Below are 20,877 nucleotides of genomic sequence, written 5' to 3'. Positions count from 1 at the left end.
TGTATACACCTTACTTTCTTGTTTCTTTGAATGCCTCCTAATTTTTTGTTAAAAACCAGATATTTTGAAGCTAATGCCTAAACAAAGATTTCCTTAAATGTCTGGAAACAAAAAGTCTCCCTGAATCCACAAAACCAGAGACCAGAATTCAGATGGTGGCTATCTCCCTGGCCCAGAGAGGAACCCCTGCCAGAAGTCTCTGCCATAAATGGCGTGCCAGTATCTGAACTCTTATGGCCAGGAATAAAAAACAAAGGCAAAGAAATGGATCAAAACAATGAATTCTTAAAAATAAAGACAACATTTTATCTCATTTCATTGATTCAATAAAACATCAGATTTTTCTTAAAAGAAAATCCCATGCAAAATCTTATTTATATTTACTATGTTAATAATAAAGACATTGTCGGTTGTCTCTTGGTTTTGTTCACTGTTTCCTTTGCTGTGCAAAAGCTTTTTATCTTGATGAAATCCCAATAGTGCATTTTTGCCCTTGCTTCCCTTGCCTTTGCCGATGTTTCTAGGAAGAAGTTGCTGCAGCTGAGGTCAAAGAGGTTGCTGCCTGTGTTCTCCTCTAGGATTTTGATGGATTCCTGTCTCACATTTAGGTCTTTCATCCATTTTGAGTCTATTTTTGTGTGTGGTATAAGGAAATGGTCCAGTTTCCTTCTTCTGCCTGTGGCTGTCCAATTTTCCCAACACCATTTGTTGAAGAGACTGTCTTTCTTCCATTGGACATTCTTTCCCGCTTTGTCAAAGATGAGTTGACCATAGAGTTGAGGGTCCACTTCTGGGCTCTCTATTGTTTCACTGATCTATGTGTCTGTTTTTGTGCCAGTACCATACTGTCTTGATAGCCAAACTATGGAAAGAGCCGAAATGTCCATCAGCAGATGAATGGATAAAGAAGATGTGGTGGATACACACACACACACACACACACACAATGGAATATAATGCAGCCATCAAAAAACCCCCGAAATCTTGCCATTTGCAACGACGTGGATGGAACTAGAGGGTATTATGCTAAGCAAAATGAGTCAATCAGAGAAGGACATGTATCATATGATCTCACTGATATGAGGAATTCTTAATCTCAGGAAACAAACTGAGGGTTGCTGGAGTGGTGGGGGATGGAAGGGAAGCGGTGGTTGGGTGATGGACATTGGGGGGGTATGTGCTATGGTGAGCGCTGTGAATTGTGTAAGACTGATGAATCACAAACCTGTACCTCTGAAACAAATACTACATTGTATGTTAAAAAAAAAAAAAAAGAAGATAGTAGGAAGGGAAAAATGAAGGCGGGGAAATCGGAGGGGGAGACGAACCATGAGAGACTATGGACTCTGAGAAACAAACTGAGGGTTCTAGAGGGGCGGGGGTGGGGGGATGGGTTAGCCTGGAGATGGGTATTAAAGAGGGCATGTACTGCATGGAGCACTGGGTGTTATACGCAAACAATGAATCATGGAACACTACATCAAAAACTAATGATGTAGGGCGCCTGGGTGGCTCATCATGATCCTGGAGTCCCTGGATCGAGTCCCACATCGGGCTCCCTGCTCAGCAGGGAGCCTGCTTCTCCCTCTGACCCTCCCCCCTCTCATGTGCTCTCTCTCTCTCATTCTCTGTCTCAAATAAATAAATAAAATCTTTAAAAAAAAAAAAACTAATGATGTAATGTATGGTGATTAACATAACAAAATAAAATTTAAAAAAATAATAAAGACATTATCAAGGACTTGGTAACTTAAATTCTAAGAGTATGTAATGTTTGAAAAACTGCGTTTAATAAACTTATGTTTACCACTAAAAGTTCATCCTATAGATTAAGAGAATGCTTTCTTTTTTTTTTTTTTAAAGATTTTATTTATTTATTTGACAGAGAGAGAGAGATAGCGAGAGCAGGAACACAAGCAGGGGGAGTGGGAGGGGGAGAAGCAGGCTTCCCGCCGAGCAGGGAGCCCGATGTGGGACTCGATCCCAGGACCCTGGGATCATGACCTGAGCCGAAGGCAGACGCTTAATGACTGAGCCACCCAGGCGCCCGAGAATGCTTTCTTTCTTTGCATTATTTTTCCTAAATGGAGAGTAAGTTTGGAAAAGCTATAAAAGTTTATTTTTTGTTTTCTATTAACAAAAATATAGGAAAAAGAGAAAAATCAAATTAGTTTTAAAACCCAATATTTTAAATTCCTCACATTGACTTTATTTAAAATTTAGTTTTTTTAAGATTAAAAAAATAAACATATATGCATTCACCTTGCTAAAATACTCCTGTTGTATGAATTTGTACCTGAGGAAAGATAGTCAGCATATGAAATACGTATTTGTGGCAACTATCTTATTAAGACAACTGGGCAGAAACAACCCTCAACATTTCCTTGCAAATCCATGAAATTGGATGATTCCAGTTATTGTACAACATTGAGTAATTATAGATACACTGTACACATCTTCCAAAAATTAGTTCTATATCATTCTAACTTGTGGGAAATATATTGGTATTTCTTAAAATAAATAAAATAAAAAAGAAATTAAAATCAGTCTTCTTGACCACAGCTCTCTAACTGTGTAAACAACAAAATAAGTGTTATTCACTTGCACATGCACAGGAGAAAAGTTTATAAAAAAAACAGTTTAGCAAAGTAACAGCCTTAAAAAATGAAAATGGTGATCAGAGAGACAAAACTAAGTGATAAAAATTTCACTGTCTCTTCCCTCTCTCAGATTCAAATACTAATGAGCAGAAAATCAGCTAGAAGCTGTGGCCAGAAGAGAATGAAGATCAGCATTAGACAAAGATAATTCACAGATGATTATCCAAAACCAAAATCACATTTACCACATAAAATTATTCCAATATCTAGGGGCACCTGGGTGGCTCAGTCGGTTAAGCACCTGACTCTTGGTTTTGGCTCAGGTCATGATCTCAGGATGATGAGATTGTGCTTGGCATGGAGTCCGCTTGAGTTTCTCTCTGCCCCTCTCCCTTTGCCCCTCCCCCTGCCCACATGCATGCACGCATGCTCTCTCTCTCTAAAATAAATAAATAAATCTTTAAATATTCCAATATCTAAAATAAAGGGCTAAGCCCCTGATCAGAAGTTGTTCAATTTTCCTCAAATATTTCAGAAACTCATTTCGGAATACAGTATGGTTAAATGTACATATATAAACCAATAAATGAAAAATAAATATACTAAAATTTGATCCTTAAAGTTAAAAGGTAACAGAAGTACCAAAGTAATAGAGCTGCATGTCAATTATTTGCCAAAACAATGGAATTATATTTTGAGGGCACTAGAAAATGATTAAGTCAGGTAAACCTCCAGTTAATTTCAGGGTCATCCCCCCAACTGCAGCAGAAGGGACATGAATAAAATCACAATATAAATGTACAATCTTCACTGCCCAAATTTATAGAAGAATATGTACTTTTTAAAGACTAGCTTAAAACTTAAGTCATCTCACTTGATTCATTTTTTTTTTTGGCAAAAATCTTATTAAGACCCATTGGGAATTGAAAAAAAAAAAAATCCCCAAGCATTTCAGGTGAATAGCTGGTCAAAAAGCATTAACACTTCCTCAGTGATCATACTAATTGAACTAGCTATATTCCTTCCAGTGCAATGCTCAACAAAAGGTAACTCTAAACAAGTGAAATTCAGATTTCACTTTCCAGTGTTCTCAACAGAATAACTATGAAAATAATGGTTATATTCCAGAATCAATGGAAAATAATGCAAACTTTTAGAATCAGAGGAACCCTAGCAATTGTCATCTAGTACACTGCTTCTCAAACTTTCTGACTATAGGCCACTGAAGAATACACAAAACGCCCATCTTGCCTGTTTTCACTTGCACAGTATGAAGTCAGTAACAAAGAATTTGAGAGGAACAATAAAAAAGGTTCACAAAAAAAGAGGCCTATTAATATGCATTTAAAGGATATAACAATTTAATAATATATAGAGAGTGTTTATGTATTTTCTATGTATTAACTCATTTATTCCTCACAACTGCTCTATGAAGTATGTATTATTATTATTTCTACTTACAGAATCGCTGAGTTCCAACAGTTTTATCTTACTGATAAAGTACTGTCTGACAATGATAATGATGAAAATGATGATGATCAACACTTACATAGGATTTATTATATGACAATCATTGTTCTAAGCATCTAACTTATTTACTCATAAACCTTACTAATTCATTCACTCATAAAATATGAGACGGATAATACTATAATCCATTTAGAAATGAGGAAACTAAGGCACAGAAACATTATTTAATCTGCTCAACTTCGTCAAGCGGTAGAGGTAAAAATCATTTTTGGGTAGTTCGTTCCAGATTCTGGCTATGCTTTAACTTATATAACTAAACTACAGTCATATAACTGATAAGTAGAAAAGCCAACAATAGATTCCCAACTTTTGCTTTTGCTTCTAAGCTAAAATCCTTCTTCCTTAGTTTTCCCAGAAAAGCTGACATTAAAATTATGCCTCTTCTAGAAACCTGGGTGGTATTTACAAGAATTTCAAACACACGGAGTCTTCTCAATTCTTAGTCCAAGCATTACACATAAATAAAATTGATTATGTATCTAATCCTGACTTCTCTTGCCATTATAATATAAAACAACTGTTTCCTGTAAGATGTAATTCACTTTAAAATGTAAATGTGTGGGACGCCTGGGTGGCTCAGTCATTAAGTGTCTGCCTTCAGCTCAAGTCATGGTCCCAGGGTCCTGTGATCGAGCCCCGCATAGGGCTTCCTGCTCAGTGGGAAGCCTGCTTCTCCCTCTCCCACTCCCCCTGCTTGCATTCCCTCTCTCACTGTTTCTCTCTCTCTGTCAAATAAATAAATAAAATCTTTTAAAAAAAATAATAAAAATAAAATGTAAATGTGCTCTTTCTTTAAGATAAAAAATTTTGCCATTACAAACCCTATTTTTGGATTTTAAGATTATATGTATACATACACATATAAAATTCTTTTCAATAACATCCAAATCATCTTTAGGATTCTACCTTTTGGAATCTGGGGCTCCTACCAGATTTTAACAGCCTTTCTCCTGAAAAAAATCTTTATAGGCCTTGTTCTACCAGACAAGGTTCTCAGTTAACAAATCTATGAAGCTCCAAAGTCCCACATCATAGTCTCTTTAGAAAGGAACACAGATGGAAAGACATATCAAGCTCCAAATGAGTGCTACTGTACAAAACAGGTGGCCCGTCCTCTTCCAAAATGCCAGTTTTATGGAAGACAAAGAAAAGCTGATAAAGAATTCTGGGTTAAGAAACCAAATAGCTGTAACAACTGCGCAATGTGTGATTCTGGATCAGACGACTGATAAAATTCTAATATGAACTATAAACTAAATAGTAACAAAAATGAAAATGTTTCCTGAATTTCATTATTATATTGTGGTTAAGTAGGAGAAACATATTGAATATTTAGGAGTGAAAGATCATAAATGTCTACAACTTATTCTCAAATGATTCATTGTCATCATAGTGGTGGTGGTGGGAGAGGAGGAGCAAAAATAGGAGTAAATACACAAAGAGAGAAAGTAAATGATAACAAAATGTTTACAACTGGTGAAAGTGGACAATGGGCATACCAACCTTGCAACTATGTAACAAGTTTAAAATTGTTTTTGATAAATGTTAAGGGGAAATGGAAAAAAGTTTTCATTGTGATATGAAGAAAAAGGATTTTCTCAGAGTCACTCAATGAACAACGAGCTACAGAAAAAGACACCCACACCAAAGATCAATCATTAGATCATTCTGTTTTCTCTCTCTTTCTCTTTCATAAAGTCATGGTACTAACATTCTCTTCCTGAAAACTCTTAGAGAGAGGGCTCTCCTATGTGATTAAAATTTCTCTGAATTATAATACATCCTACTCTGCAAAATGGCTTTTTAATATTCAAAAGAGTTTATTAACTCACTTTTCTCTCTTTCTTGAGAATTAGTCTGATTTCAAATAACAGAAAATATAAGTTAATAAATACAATGTATCACCAGTTCATAAAAGCCAGAAATCTGGAGTGTGTTCTAGAAACCAATGAAATTTTAAAGTGAGAAGTAGCAGGATCAAATGAATTATCTTCTCAAGTCATTTTGTACCTCCAGTCCCTGCGTTAAAGCTCTCTGCCAACAAATAGTCTCGCTTCCACCTCCCAAATTCACTGTTTATCCCAAACACAGGTGTTGCTTGTCAGCCAACTAAATTTAACTGCCTTTAACTTCTATGATTGTTGAACCCCACTCTTCAAGGTGACAGCCATTACTCTTGATGGTGACAACCTTCTCCTTTAAAGTGAATGGGTGGTGTGCAGCTGGGACAGGGATGAGGGGAGTTTCTGAAATGCTGATATTGTTCTACTTCTTAACCTGTTTAACAAATATGTTTGGCACATGATAACTCAAGAGTTCTACACTTAAAAATTTGTAAGTTTTATCTGTATAATGTATAATCTGTTAATTTAAAAAACTTCCTGCTGGAAGTCTTCCACTTACTGATTTATCAGTTTCTGATTAATCTTCAGCTTTTTACCTACTGTCCTGGCTTGGTGAATGTTTATTTTTCTAACTACAGGCTGTGATCATTATCACATTCATGGATTCACAAGTACTAGTACAAGTACGCAGCTCACAAACTCTTAGAAAACAACTATGTAAAAATTCCCAAATATATAAAAAAAAAAGGGCACCAAATATAGATTTAATGACTGCATACATGTTAGAAATATATAGGTCAAATCTAGGGATGGTTCAGTATAGTTTTTCTGCTTGCCATTTTTAATTCAATAATGAGGGTCTCATTGTAAAATATTGATATAAATCCTATATTCATTTCAACATGCATTAAAGTGGTTTATGAACGTAATATAATATAGAACTTCTCTAACATTTTCCTTTAGGAATGTCAGCACATGTTTTATAATAACCTTGAAGCTCTCAAATTAAACACATTATTTCCATTAACAAAAAGAGTCAACAGGTAATCATGTTCCCTCCATACTTTTTGTAGAGACAAAGTTCTTTAAAAACAGAGCTACATTCCCACCTGGGAGACTTCTTTGTTCATAATGAGTCCTCAAAACAGATATGGTCAAATCTAGTACTCCGGAGGGTACCTTCCAGGGGAGTGGGGTAGCGAGGTTTCCAGAGATGGCTCTAGTTTCTTCACTCTCACCTCATTTAAGGCCAATTACGCAAACAACTAAAAGGAGAAGAAAAAAAGTAAAAGCAGAAGGGAGGTTAAATTGCCATTTTATTCTCTAAGAAATGACAAAGGTCAAAAATGCTGCGTAAAGAAAAAAAATACAACTTTTAAGGCCATATGGAGAAATTCTTCCAATAGACAATGGACTAAGATGATTTTACAGCTGAAGTCCTTTCTGGTGATTAGATATGTATTCCTATTTAAGATTGCTACTTAGGTAGGGCGCCTGGGTGGCTCAGTCATTAAGCATCTGTCTTCAGCTCAGGTCATGATCCCAGAGTCCTGGGATCGAGCCCCACATTGGGCTCCCTGCTCGGCGGGAAGCCTGCTTCTCCCCCTCCCACTCCCCCTGCTTGTGTTCCCTCTCTCGCTGTCTCCCTCTCTCTGTGGAAAAATAAATAAAATATTTAAAAAAAATAAATAAGCAAATCCCTAATACCAAAACTTGACAAAGATATTACCAGAAAAGAAAATCAGCCTCATGAATACAGATGCAAAACAATAAATTGATAATATATATAAGAGAAGATATTTGCAAATGACATTTCGGATAAAGGGCTGATACCCAAAATCTATAAAGAACTTATCAAACTCAACACTCAAAAAACAGGGGCACCTGGGTGGCTCAGTCGTTAAGTGCCTGCCTTTGGCTCAGGTCATGATCCCAGGGTCCTGGGATCAACCCGCATGGGGCTCCTGCTCAGCGGGAAGCCTGCTTCTCCCTCTCCCACTCACCCTGTCTCTCTCTCTGTCAAATAAATAAATAAAATCTTAAAAAAAAAACAAAAAACAAAAGATCCAGTCAAGAAATAGGCAAAAGACATGAACAGACACTTCTCCAAAGAAGACATACAAATGGCTAACAGATACATGAAAAAATGTACAACATCACTAGTCATCAGGGAAATACAAATCAAAACCACAATGAGATACACCTTACACCAGCTAAAATTAACAAGACAGGAAAAAAACAAGTGTTGGCGAGGTTGTGGAAAAGGGGGAACCCTCTTGCACTGTTGGTGGGAATGCAAGCTGGTACAGCCACTCTGGAAAACAGTATGGAGGTTCCTCAAAAAGTTGAAAATAGAGCTACCATATGATCCAGCAATTGCACTACTAGGTATTTACCCCAAAGATACAGATGTAGTAAAAAGAAGGGGCACATGCACCCCAATGTTCATAGCAGCAATGCCCACAACAGCCAAACTATGGAAGGAACCAAGATGCCCTTCAACAGGCAAATGGATAAAGAAGATGTGGTGTATATATATACAATGAAATATTACTCAGCCATCGGAAAGGATGAATACCCACCATTTGCATCAACACGGATGGAACAACATGGATGGATGGAGGGTATTATGCTAAGTGAAATAAGTCAAGCAGAGAAAGACAATTATCATATGGTTTCACTCATAAGGAGTAGAGCAGAGGACGACGGGGGACTGAATGGGAAATCAGAGAGGGAGACCAATAATGAGAGACTCTGGACTCTGGGAAACAAATTGAGGGTTACAGAAGGGAGGGGGGTGGGGGATGGGGTAACCGGGTGATGGGTATTAAGGAGGGCAGGTTTGGGATGAGCACTGGGTGTTATACACAACTAATGAATCGCTGAACACTACAACAAGAACTTACGATGTACTATATGCTGGCTAACTGAACATAATGAAAAATAAATTTTAAAAAAAAGGGTAATATACCATGATCATTGTGGTTTATCCAAGAAATGTAAGGTTGGTTTAAAATTCAAGTATCAATTAATGTAATTTACCATATTAACAGAATAAAAAGCATATAAATGTTTCAATAGATACAGAAAAAAATCTGACAAAATTCACCTACCAATGATAAAATTCTCAGCAAGCTAAGAATTAAAGGTAACTCCTTCAATCTGATAAAGAGGATGAATGAAAAACTTTATAGCTAGTATTTATATGAAATACTGGGAGTTCTCCTAATATTGGAACAAGGCACTCTAACCACTTTATTACTTTTTTAATTTTTAAGTAATCTCTACACCCAATGTGGGGCCCAAACCCCCAACCCTGAGATCAAGAGTCACACACTCCACTGATGGAGCCAGCCAGGCACCCCACAGCCACTTCATTATTGTAATGGATGTACTGAAGGTCCTATTCAATGCAATAAGAAAAAGAAATAAAAGGAAACTCAGAGAGGAAGAATTAAAATTGTCTTTATTCACTTAAAAATCATTTTTTGGTACATAATTCTAAGGAATCTGAAAAATGATTACTAGAATTAATATGTGATTTGGCAAAACTGTAGGACACAAGGTGAGTCTACAAAAATGAATTGTGTTTCTATACAACCACGATTGGAAAATAAAATGCAAAACAAATTTGTAATAGCATCAAAAAACATAGGAAACTTAGAATTAATTTAACAAAAGATATGCAAGACCTATACACTTACATTTTATAACATTGCTGGGGCACCTGGGGGGCTCAGTCGGCGTCCGACTCGTGATTTCGGTTCACATCATGATCTCAGGGTCCTGAGATTAAGCCCTTTGTGGGGCTCCCCGCTCAGAGGGAGTCCGCTTCTTCCTATGCCTCTGCCCCTCCCCTGGCTTGCACCCTCTCTCTCTCTCTCAAAATAAATAAATAAAATTAAAAAAAAATTTTTTATAACATTGCTGAAACTAAAAAAGACCCCCTCAAAAATAGAGGGATTGAATATTTTCATGGGTTCACCAAGATTCAATTCTCCCCCCAAATTAATTCATATGTTCAAAAATAAAATTAGTGGTTTACTTTATGTATAGTTAGTACATTATACTATCAATAAATACAAATCTACTTTTCTTTTGTTTTACATTTGTAATAGTTTTTTTTTTAATGCTTGTTTTGGGCTTTTTCTTTTTATATAAAAATTGTTTTCTCTAACTCATGATTTCCCCAAATGCTTAATTCCATATTGAAGTGAAATGTTTAATATTAGAAAACTGGGTGATCTTATTACCTGGATCCAAAAGTGCTTACTCCTTCTAGTCCCTCTAAACTAAGTGCTTTTTATAGTTTCAAGATTTTTCTTCTCTTGATTTAAACCCACAATTCAAAAACTCGAAGAAACGAACTAGTTTTTCATATTGACTTACAGTTAAAACTGTTAAAGGATTTATAGTTAGATTAGCCCAATTTACATTCTATTTGAAGTTTTCTCACTTTATATATCTAGCTTATTTGCATTTGTAATAAACTGCGCCCTCGAACATTTTCTTGAAACAATTCATTTCAATCCTCCTGATATGATTTTATGTGTTCTTTCATTTGTGAAGCACTTTATCTTTGAATTTTTCCTAGGTAATCTGTGAAGGAATTGGTAAATAGCACTGACTCCCGGCAATGATGGCGTTGCTCATCCAGTCATCCGTAAACTTAGGTTCTGTCAGTATTTGGCTTCCAAGAAAGAGCAACCCCCCAAATCACCTGCATACTTAATCGTGCAGGTATAATCTTTGCCACATAATGTCACTCTCTTCTATAAAACTGGAGAGTTTTTATGGGCACTTCTTCAAAACCAAGCAGTAACTGAAGCCAGATGGATCCTGCTAACGATTTAGGGTCCTGATGGATTCATGGTCAACCATATGAGGGAATGTGAAAGCAATGCTAAGGGGGAGGCTGAGCACAGTCATTTAGAAACTGCATAAAGATGGAAAAGCACACAATAAATCCATATTCACAAAAGATATGTATACAATGAGAATTTAAAAATATGGAACCAGGAGATAGGTGACACAGAGAACCTAAGAAGACAGGAGGGATATGAAGAAATATTGAGGAAAAGGACAGTTCTGATAATCTGATGTTTATTATTACTGTGAAATCAATGAGCTCTCTTAAAATGTATCTCTCCTTGGGGCTCCTGAGTGCCTCAGTCGGTTAAGGGGCTGCCTTTAGCATGCCCTCATGACCATGATCTCATGATCTCAGGGTCCTGGGATCCAGGCCACGTCAGGCTGCAGGGAGTCAGCTTCTCCTTCACCCTCTGCCCCTCCCCACTGCTCGTGCTCGCTTGCGCTCTCTCTCTCAAATAAATGTTTTAAAAAATTAAAAAATAAAATGTATCTCTCCAGTGGTTTTTTTTTCATTTAATTTAATTCCAGTATAGTTGAATAGTGTTATATTAGTTCCAGGTGTATAATACAGTGATTCAAATATTCTATACGCCAGTGATCGCTATGTTATTTATCTGTGCTATCAACAGCTCAGTATTTGAAGTCTTTCCTCACCACCCCTCCCCTGATCCAGAGGAATCCAGAGTAGGAGATCTGATACGGATAGTACAAACTCCTACTAGACCCCCCCATGATAGCTGAGCATGGCTGAAGGCTTTCAACTACTGGTTCCATTTTTCTCCTCCTGCGTAAGGCCTTTCTGTTTTCATTATCTGCTTCCGATGCTGGATTCTGGCACAAGTTCTGGTTAATGCAGCACCTCAATTCCTTTAATTAGTAATTTAATTTCTTAAATTCAATCTAAGAATCAAATGAGGAAGCCAGCTGATAGAAGAGCACCTATCATGCACCTACCACATAGAAGAGTAAAAAGGAAATCTATTAAATAGTCTTCCTTTGTTATTTGGAGTTAGGCAGAGGTACAGAGCCAGAAATTAAGAATATATAGAGAAATAGGACAAATAAATATCTATGGGATTACCCTCAGACTTAACAACATGTAAACTTTTTATATTTTTTCTTCTTTAAGAAATGAAGCACTATCAATAAATCAGAAGTCCCCATATTGACACAGAGCCCACTCTGTTCATCCCCCCTCCCTTTGACAGAGATAACCATTGTCATGAATTTAGTACATCTCTTTCTGAATATGTACGTGTGTGTGTATCCATAAACAATACACACTAATGTTTTGTATTTTAAAATGTAAGTGTTTTAACTGTATACTCTACACATAAATCCTGCATTTTGTTGATTTCATGCATTACGTTTTGGAGCTCTATCCTTGCTGAAGTGTGCATACATATGGGTTTCATTCATACATATATGTGAATATACTTGGTCTCAGCCATTCCTGCATTTAAGTGGTCTGCAAATTTTCATTTTTACAGATAATACCTCAATGAGTGTTCTTGTACATAGCTTCTTGCTCATATTTTCATAGGCACAAGTGCAAGAATTTCTAATGGCAATACCCAGGAGTGTATTTCTGAGTTACAGTAGCTACATATCTTCTACTCTATTCACCATTCCTCAAACTGCTTGCCAAAATGGTTGTTTCATACTCCCACTAGCAATGTATAAGAACCATTTCCCCCACATTCTTTCCAACACCTGATACCATGAGACTTTATTTTTTAACAGTCTAATGGATGAAAATGGGATTTCATTTCAATTTGAATTTCCTTGACTATTACGGAGACTGAGCATCTTAGTTGACTATGTGGATATCCTATTATTTGAACTGGTATTGGTCTCTTCTCTTCCTTTATGCTGGGCACCCAATAGGCACTTTTAGTTCTGAGAAATTTTCTTGAATTATACTATTTATTTTTTTCTTTCCCTTCATTTATTCTGTTCTCTCTTTTTGGAACTCCTAACACTAGTAAGTTGACCCTCCTAGATTCATCTTCTTATTTTCTTCAATCTCCTGTTTATCATTGCTTTTCCTTTTTACTCTACTTTCTAAACAATTTTCCTCAATTCACTGTCCAATACTTCTATTGAGTTTTTCTCTGCTACATATTCTTAATTTATAAGAATTCTTTGTTTTCTGAATGCTCTTTTTAAAATATCTTCTTCTTGCTTTACAGATGTAGCATCCCATCTTGCTGAAGATATTTTATACACACATATGGTATATGTATATATGTATGTGTGTATATGCATATATATCTATATATGGCTGGATGTGTATGTGTGTGTATGTATGTACATATACATAAAATTTTCTCGGCTGTATAGTCTGTTTTCAGTAAGTTGTTTTGTATTCTAGATTTATTTATTTTGGTTTCCGTTATTCATAGTAGGTGCTTTCCTTAGATGCTTCATGGTATTTAGATCTTTGGGAATAAAAAGTTTATTTAAAGCTCTAATTAAGTATGTGGGGCTATTGACTGTGACCTTCACGACAGGGCAACCTGGGCAGGCTCTTTGTTAAGAGTACAAATAGTGATGTGAGAAACATGGTTTCCCTTCTCTACCACTTATTTACTTATTTGTTCAACACCTGCATACATATCGTTTCAGAACTGTTAGCCTGTACTCCATAAGAAACAAATTGACCAAATACAGTACAATATTTATGTACAGTTCTTTTTGCCTTTATTAATGGGCTAGTCATATTCTTCATAGAAGATTCTTCCTGTTCCTGCCTGTAGGATAAAGGCCTCAGTTTGGGAAGCCAATGACAGAGAAGAGGGCAGGGGCTCTCATCATTCAAAATGCCAATGCTCATTTAATCCCCCTGTTGTCCACTAGCCCAGCGGCCCTCTGTTTTAATCCAGAGAATACCTGTCAAGATAGGAGCAGTTCATTAGAACAGTGGCAAAGAGTGAAGAAGATCCAGGCATCTAGCTATTTCTTCTTCTTCTTCTTTTTTTTTTTTTTAGAGGTGGGGAGAGGGAGAGAGAGAATCTCAAGCAGGCTCCATGCCCAGTGCAGAGCCTGACATGGGGCTCGATCTCAAGACTCTGAGATCATGACTTGAGCTGAAATCAAGAGTTGGATGCCCAAACGACTGAGCCACCCAGGTGTCCCCACTGAACTGTTTCTTAAACATCTTTTAAACAATCCTCCTTATTTTAGTTCCTTACCCTTCTTCACCTTCCACTTTCAAAATTACAACATAGTACCACTGCCTGAGCCCTTTGGAGATTCACCAGTACAAATTCCATCAGTCCTTAGCTTTCTCCTTGTAAAACTGGGCTTTCCTAGGTTTAACAAGATTGCTACCGCTCATCTAGCTGTTTTCTGGCCTTGAAAAATTCCCCCTATTTTTCTCCAATTCTCCTACATCTCTGGATTTATGACTAAAAACAACCCAACAACAACCCTTATTGACTTTATTTTTGTTGTTGTTTAACTTAACTGTGGTTTGGGGAGGGAACAATATTAACTGTGTGCTCAACCCACCACCTTCACCTGGAATCAAATACTATGTTATTATTGGTAATATTTTATTTGTTTATTTTCAATCATCCTGTTATTTCATAATCTTTTCAAAGTTTTGTTTCATGTATGTTATTTACACCTTAATCTTTCTGACAATTTTAAAATCCACCATCCTGACATTCTCAAGAACCGATCAACCATTGAAATTGCTCAATAACATAATGAATGATATGACAGAAAGAGAACTAACAACAGGCAGTAAGGCCTATACAACAGTTAATTAGGAAAGTTTTAAAAAGGACCAGCTTTAGATCAAAGGAACGTCTCTTCATACACATTAGCTGATACCATGGATTCTGACTTTGGGAAAGCAGAAAAAAATCCACCTTCCGTTACCAACTGTTACCTTGTGAGATGAGTATCAAAAGAATCTGTGGTCTACTGTTCTCTTCTCTGTGAGGAAGTAAAAGAAACTTTCAAATCTCTAAGGGCAGTAGATTCTCTCCCCCAGCCCACATACCATAACCGTGAAGTGTGATGAAAGTAACCTGTTACTAATAACACTTAAAATTACAATGTTTATACAGTTATTACTTCCATAAAATTAGTGCAGATTCAAGGTTATCATTATTACAACATAATTTTAACTCTTCTTCTTTATGATGTGCTTTTTGATGAGGAGAGAAAGGCATAATGTTAGCCAAAATCTGGGTGTGATGGCACTAGCTTCAGTTAGCTATGCTGCAGTCCTGTAGTGGGTAACTTCTCTGTTCTTATTAATTCTACCCCAAATAAAATTTAAGAAAGAAAGTGGCACTTAAAACTTTGAGCGAAATGGGTTTTTTTTCCTTAAGAGAGACTGTAAGGTTTTCACAGAAGAACAAAGAAAGAATGACGCTACCAATCCTCCTCCTACTGATCATGCAAGAGTCATGCTCTCCAAATCAAAGGCAAAAATAATTTAAATAAAATTTGAAATCAAGCCAGCCATATTAATGTTAAAAAATAATTTAAAAATGTATGTAAAGTTTGTTTATTTAACATCTCCATCTATTTGTTTTTTCTTATTAACACTATGAAGAGGAGGCCTAAAAAAAGACTTTAAAGATGAAATTGTTTATTTTTTTAATAGGATGGCAATATTTACTTATTTTTCCTTATTAATCTTTGATTTTTAGAAGGCTGACTTCATTGCTCTTATGATTACAAAATGCTTTTATGAAAACCTGGTAATCTCTCTCCAGAAAAAAACCACCTCTTCACATAATTTTTGGATGTCTAAAAATATCTGGGTAAATTCATGGGTGTTGTTAGAAGAAACTGTATTATGTTGGAAAGATATGAAAACTGTTGCTCCGTGATAAAAGCATGAGATCCAAGGGGACTCCAGCCGGGAAATAAATCTTGGTAGGGGCAAGAATTCTGAGTGCACCCAGCATTAAAGAGAACTGTGACTCCAAGGAAATTCTTTGTGTATGTGGGTAAGAGGTATGAAGAAAGATGTTCATGCCAGCATTGTTTATGAGAACAAAAAATGGTAAGAACCCAAATGCCCATCAATAATAGATTAGTAAACGCCAGCATACTGATAGAATAAAACCTCACACCCATGAAATTAACTGAGCTTTAGCTATCCATATCTGCCTATAGGCAACCACATTCCCTTCTTATAACTGAGACATACTGCATTATGGTTACAAGTATGGATTCTGGAGCTCAACTCCACCATCACTAACTTTCTGATCTTAACCTCTCCATGCCTTAGTTTCCTACTCTACAAAAAAGCAGAATAATACTGTACCTATTCCAAAGTTGTTAGGAGAGTAAACAATATTTTTAAGTTGTTTAAAATGATGCCTGGCACATGGTAAACACTGTGAAATGATTAAGAGACCATAGCCAACTAAGTTTAATCTCTCTTCTGGATGTCACATAAACACATCTATTTTGAACACAACTTATTCGCAAAAGAATGCTCCTACTATTTTTATGCTCTATTTTAAGCTCCATACCTATAAGCATCTGCCTATTTATTAAGAAGTTCCAAACTAAACTCCTCTATATTCTTTTCCTTGGCTATTCCCTATCCAGGGGGTGGAAAAAAAGGTACCTTCACACTCACCCAATGCTACCACAGAAACCCAGATATCACCTTTGAAATCTTTTCCACTGTCACATCCTATATTGTACTCAATCACCATGCCCCATCTAGCCTATTTCAAAAATAAGTCATCGTCCACATACATACAAGTCTGATATCCTATTCCTGTTTAAACCCCTTCCATAAGGTTTTATCTCACTTATAATAAAATCCCAAACTCATGACATAGCCACTCTTCCCATAGCATGGTATGTTTTAGCAGCACTCATCCTTCCTGAGTTCCTACCTATTCCCCAGTCTTTCTTCCCCACTCCAGGGCCTTCACTATAATATATTCTCTCTTGCAAATAATCTCTTATTTTCTTTACCTGCCCAATTCCTATTCACTGTTCAAGCTTCAGCTAAAACTCTACTACTCTTACCACAGTAATCTAAATCAGCCCTTCCTTATACTTTAATAGCACTTTCTACTTCTCCTTCTTAGCATTTTGCAAAATTTATATTAACCTATTTGTGTGATTATGTGCTTATCGCCTATCTTCCTCACTAGACTTTAAGCTCCTAGATGGATGTTTTTTAACTTGCACAGAGTAGGTACACAACATTTTAAAAGGTTAAATTATGTTATTACTGAACCTATTCCAGTTCAACAACAGTAATGCAGTTAAAAGCTTAAAGAGAACGTGGATCATTAAACTGGTCAAAGGACATTACATCTTTCTAAACAAATCCAAGAGCAGTATCACTGGCATGAGGGGGGGTACACTAGATTGTTAACATAAGGGATTAGGCACAGGTTTGAGGGTGAGAACACATGGGTAAAAGAAAGCTGAAAGTAGTAAACCTGCTGGATTAGTCTCTACTAATTGGAGAAAGCCCATTTCTGTGGCAACATTCTGCAATATAATTTCTCTCTCTGTTTTTGCTACAAGGCGAGAGAAAACACCAGGATGTTGGAGAGAGTCCACATTCAAGGAGCTAAAAATGAAATGTAACACCTCAACTACAAGTGTTTAGTTCTTTCTTGAAGAGCAACTTTACTGAATCAGAAGGCAGCTGTTGAAGACTATCAAAACTAAGCTGTTCTAAATCTCCAAAACACTATGCTGGGATGCTCAGACAGGATTTTCATTCCCAATACAGGTTTTACATGTGTTAGAAGACGGCATTGTACTAAGATGGCATTTTACAAAACACAGGTTAGATCACTTTCGGTAACAGTTAAAACTGGCATATACTTTATCAGATGAGTGTTTGCATTACACATTTTTCTAAGTGCGGGCTCGGTTTACTCCACACACTGTCAACAGAAAGACAGTCTTACTACCTCTTTGTACCTCTCAAGGGTAGCAAAGAATAGATAGTCACTAAAGTTAACCAATAAAAATGCTTGTATCTAGATATTTGTTTCTTTTTGTAATATTTCTAAATTACATATTACCTTTTAAAATAGAGAAGTGACCTGCATATGTGCTTAGAGGTTTTAATAAGTAATTCCATCTACAGTTACATTTAACTATCACTTTCCATATAGTGGCATGCACAGTATCTTCGGGGGGGGGGGGGGAGACAATAACCAGACACCTAGCCTCATGACTTCAAAAAACAGGTAATACACATTATAAGGTATTTTAAAATCAGATTATAAAATATTTTTTAAATTATTTCTTTTACTTAGTACACATCATTTCTTTTGTAACAGGCAGAGTGATTCAACCCTCACATATTTAAGCGCCCGACGTGTGGTAAGCACTACAGCAGGTGCTTGGCTGTGGCAGTAAACAAGAGAGATGAAGTTCCCACTCTTCAAAGCTCACATTCCAGTGAGAGGAAAAGATCAGTAAATAAAACAATAATTTGAGGTACAGTTACAAGGGGAGCTACTTTTACATATTAGATGGAGTGATTAAGGCCAGTTTATATGTGAGGGTAATGTCTGAGCCGAGACTACTTTCACAATGTCCGGAGCCCTTGATGTCGTGCAAACGAAGGAGGAGGATGTCCTCAAATTCCTTGCAGTAGAAACCCATGTAGGTGGCACCAACCTTGACTTTCAAATGATAAACAGTACATCTACAAAAGGAAAGTGATGGTATCTACATCATAAATCTGAAGAGAACCTGGGAGAAGCTTCTGCTGGCAGCTCGTGCCATTGTTGCCACTGAAAACCCAGCTGTCAGTGTCGTATCGTCCAGGAATACTGGCCAGCGAGCTGTGCTGAAATTTGCTGCGGCTGCCGGAGCCACTCCTATTGCCGGCCGCTTCACTCCTGGAACCTTCACTAACCAGATCCAGGCAGCCTCCCGGGAGCCGAGACTGCTGGTGGTTACTGATCCCAGGGCTGACCACCAACCAGCCTCTTGCAGAGGCGTCCTATGTTAACCTGCCTACCATTGCTCCGTGTAACACAGACTCTCCTCTGCGCTATGTGGACATTGCATCCCCTGCAACAACAAAGGAGCTCACTCAGTGGGTCTGATGTGGTGGATGCTGGCCAGGGAAGCTCTGCGCATGCGTGGCACCATTTCCGGTGAACACCATGGGAGGTCATGCCTGATCTCTACTTCTACAGAGATCCTGAAGAGATTGAAAAGAGCGGGCCGCTGCTGAAAAGGCTGTGACCAAGGAGGAATCTCAGGGTGAATGGACGGCTCCAGCTCCTGAGTTCACTGCTACTCAGCCTGAAGTCGCAGACTGGTCTGAAGGCGTGCAGGAGCCCTCAGTGCCTATTCAGCAGTTCCCTACTGAAGACTGGAGCGCCCAGCCGGCCACTGAAGACCGGTCTGCAGCTCCCACTGCTCAGGCCACTGAATGGGTAGGAACAACACTGAGTGGTCTTAAGCTGCTCTTCCACAAAGGCAAACAAAATGGAAATAGAAATGGAAAAGGTTGACGGAAAATAAACAGTTTAAAAAAAAAAAACAAACACCTTCATCCCAAAATGATTTCAGAAACGAACGATGTCATAGTATGTGTGAAAAACTCGGCACAAAGAGCCTCTGTTCCCGGGCACCTGGGTGGCTCAGTCAGTTAATCATCCAGCTCTTGATTTCAGCTCAGGTCATGATCTCAGGGTCAGAGGATTGAGCCTGAGTCAGGCTCTTTGCTCGGCAGGGAGTCTGCCTGTTCCTCTCCCTCTGCTCCTCCCCCCACTATCCTCTCTCTCCCTCTTTCTCTCTCTCTCTCTCCACTATCACTTCTCTGAATTGTCACCTCTCCTTTACACTTTTAAAAATTGAGGACTCCAAGCCAAATTCAACAATACATTAAAAAAAAAACAAAACATTCACCATGATACATCACATTAACAAGAGAAAGGACAAAAACCATATGATCATCTCAACAGATTCAGAAAAAGCATCTGACAAAGTACAACATCCATTCATGATAAAAACTTTCAACAAAGTAGGTTTAGAGCAAACATACCTCAACATAATACAGGCCATATATGAAAAACCCATAGCAGACATCATACTCAATGGTGAAAACCTGAGCGCTTTTCCCCTAAGATCAGGAACAAGACCAGGATGTCCTCTCTCACCACTTTTATTCAACATAGTACTGGAAGTCCTAGCCACAGCAATCAGACAAGAAAAAGAAATTTAAAAAATTTTAGAAGACTGAAAAGAGATTTAATTTATATAGGTTATCAATATTTATTGTATTATAAATAAAAACTAAGCAAATTTTAGAATACTTAATAGCCCGTTAATAACCTATTTTTTTCTTTACTGCAAATATGTAGCACTGAAGAAGATAAAGATCACAAATATAGTCGAGTACTCCTGCCCTGATTTGTGGTAAGCTACCAGATTTACCTTCCATTATTTTGTACCCTCAATGAAAATGTCTATGCATTAGAAAAGGCAAATAACATCTTAGTATTATTCATAAAACCATTTGGATGTTGTAGGGACACCTGGGTGGCTCAGCTGGTTAAGCGTCTGCCTTCAGCTCAGGTCATGATCCCAGGGTCCTGGGATCGAGTCCCGCATCAGGCTCCTTACTCAGCAGGGAACCTGCTTCTCCCTCTGCCTGCCACTCCCCCAGCTTGTGCTCTCTCTCTCTGACAAATAAATAAATAAAATCTTAAAAAAAAAACAAAAAACAAAAACATTTGGATGTTGTAGCCCCATGTAAAGATCTTGGGACCCTGTTACAGATTGAATTTTGTCTCCCCAAAATTTGTATGTTGACACCCTAACCCCCAATGTGACTGTATTTTTATAGATAGGGTCTTTAAGGAGCTAATTAAGGTTAATGTCCTTATGAGAAAAGGAAGAGACACCAGAAGTATACTCACAGAGGAAAGGCCATGGGAAGACACAGTGAAAAGGTGGTCTTTTGCAAACCAGGAAGAAAAGGCTTCACCAGTAACCAATACTGCCAGCACCTTAACACTGAACTTCCAGTGCCCAGAATATTGAGAAAATACATT

At 37.4% G+C, this 20,877-nt stretch overlaps 1 protein-coding gene and 1 pseudogene across 6 annotated transcripts in view; one reads left to right on the top strand and one right to left on the bottom strand.

Moving 5' to 3' along the window:
- The window catches only part of NCOA1 (nuclear receptor coactivator 1), a 179,979-nt gene that overhangs the window by 95,227 nt on the left and 63,875 nt on the right, over nucleotides 1–20,877 (bottom strand). For 2 of the 6 annotated variants that reach the window (XM_035000687.1, XM_035000688.1), the window contains exon 2: nucleotides 7,084–7,239. The exons of the other annotated variants lie outside the window; for them this stretch is intronic. The gene's annotated coding sequence lies outside the window, so the exon portion shown is untranslated. The remainder of the gene's footprint in view (nucleotides 1–7,083; nucleotides 7,240–20,877) is intronic. 6 annotated transcript variants of the gene reach the window in all.
- Nucleotides 18,398–20,866, top strand: LOC118008310 (annotated as a pseudogene).

Source organism: Mirounga leonina, unplaced genomic scaffold (assembly GCF_011800145.1).
Source record: "Mirounga leonina isolate KUSES-001 unplaced genomic scaffold, KU_Mleo_1.0 Mir_125, whole genome shotgun sequence".
NCBI classification, from domain to species: Eukaryota; Metazoa; Chordata; class Mammalia; order Carnivora; family Phocidae; genus Mirounga; species Mirounga leonina.
The sequence above is the reverse complement of the archived record's forward strand: the minus strand, read 5'-3'. Positions and strand labels throughout refer to the sequence as shown.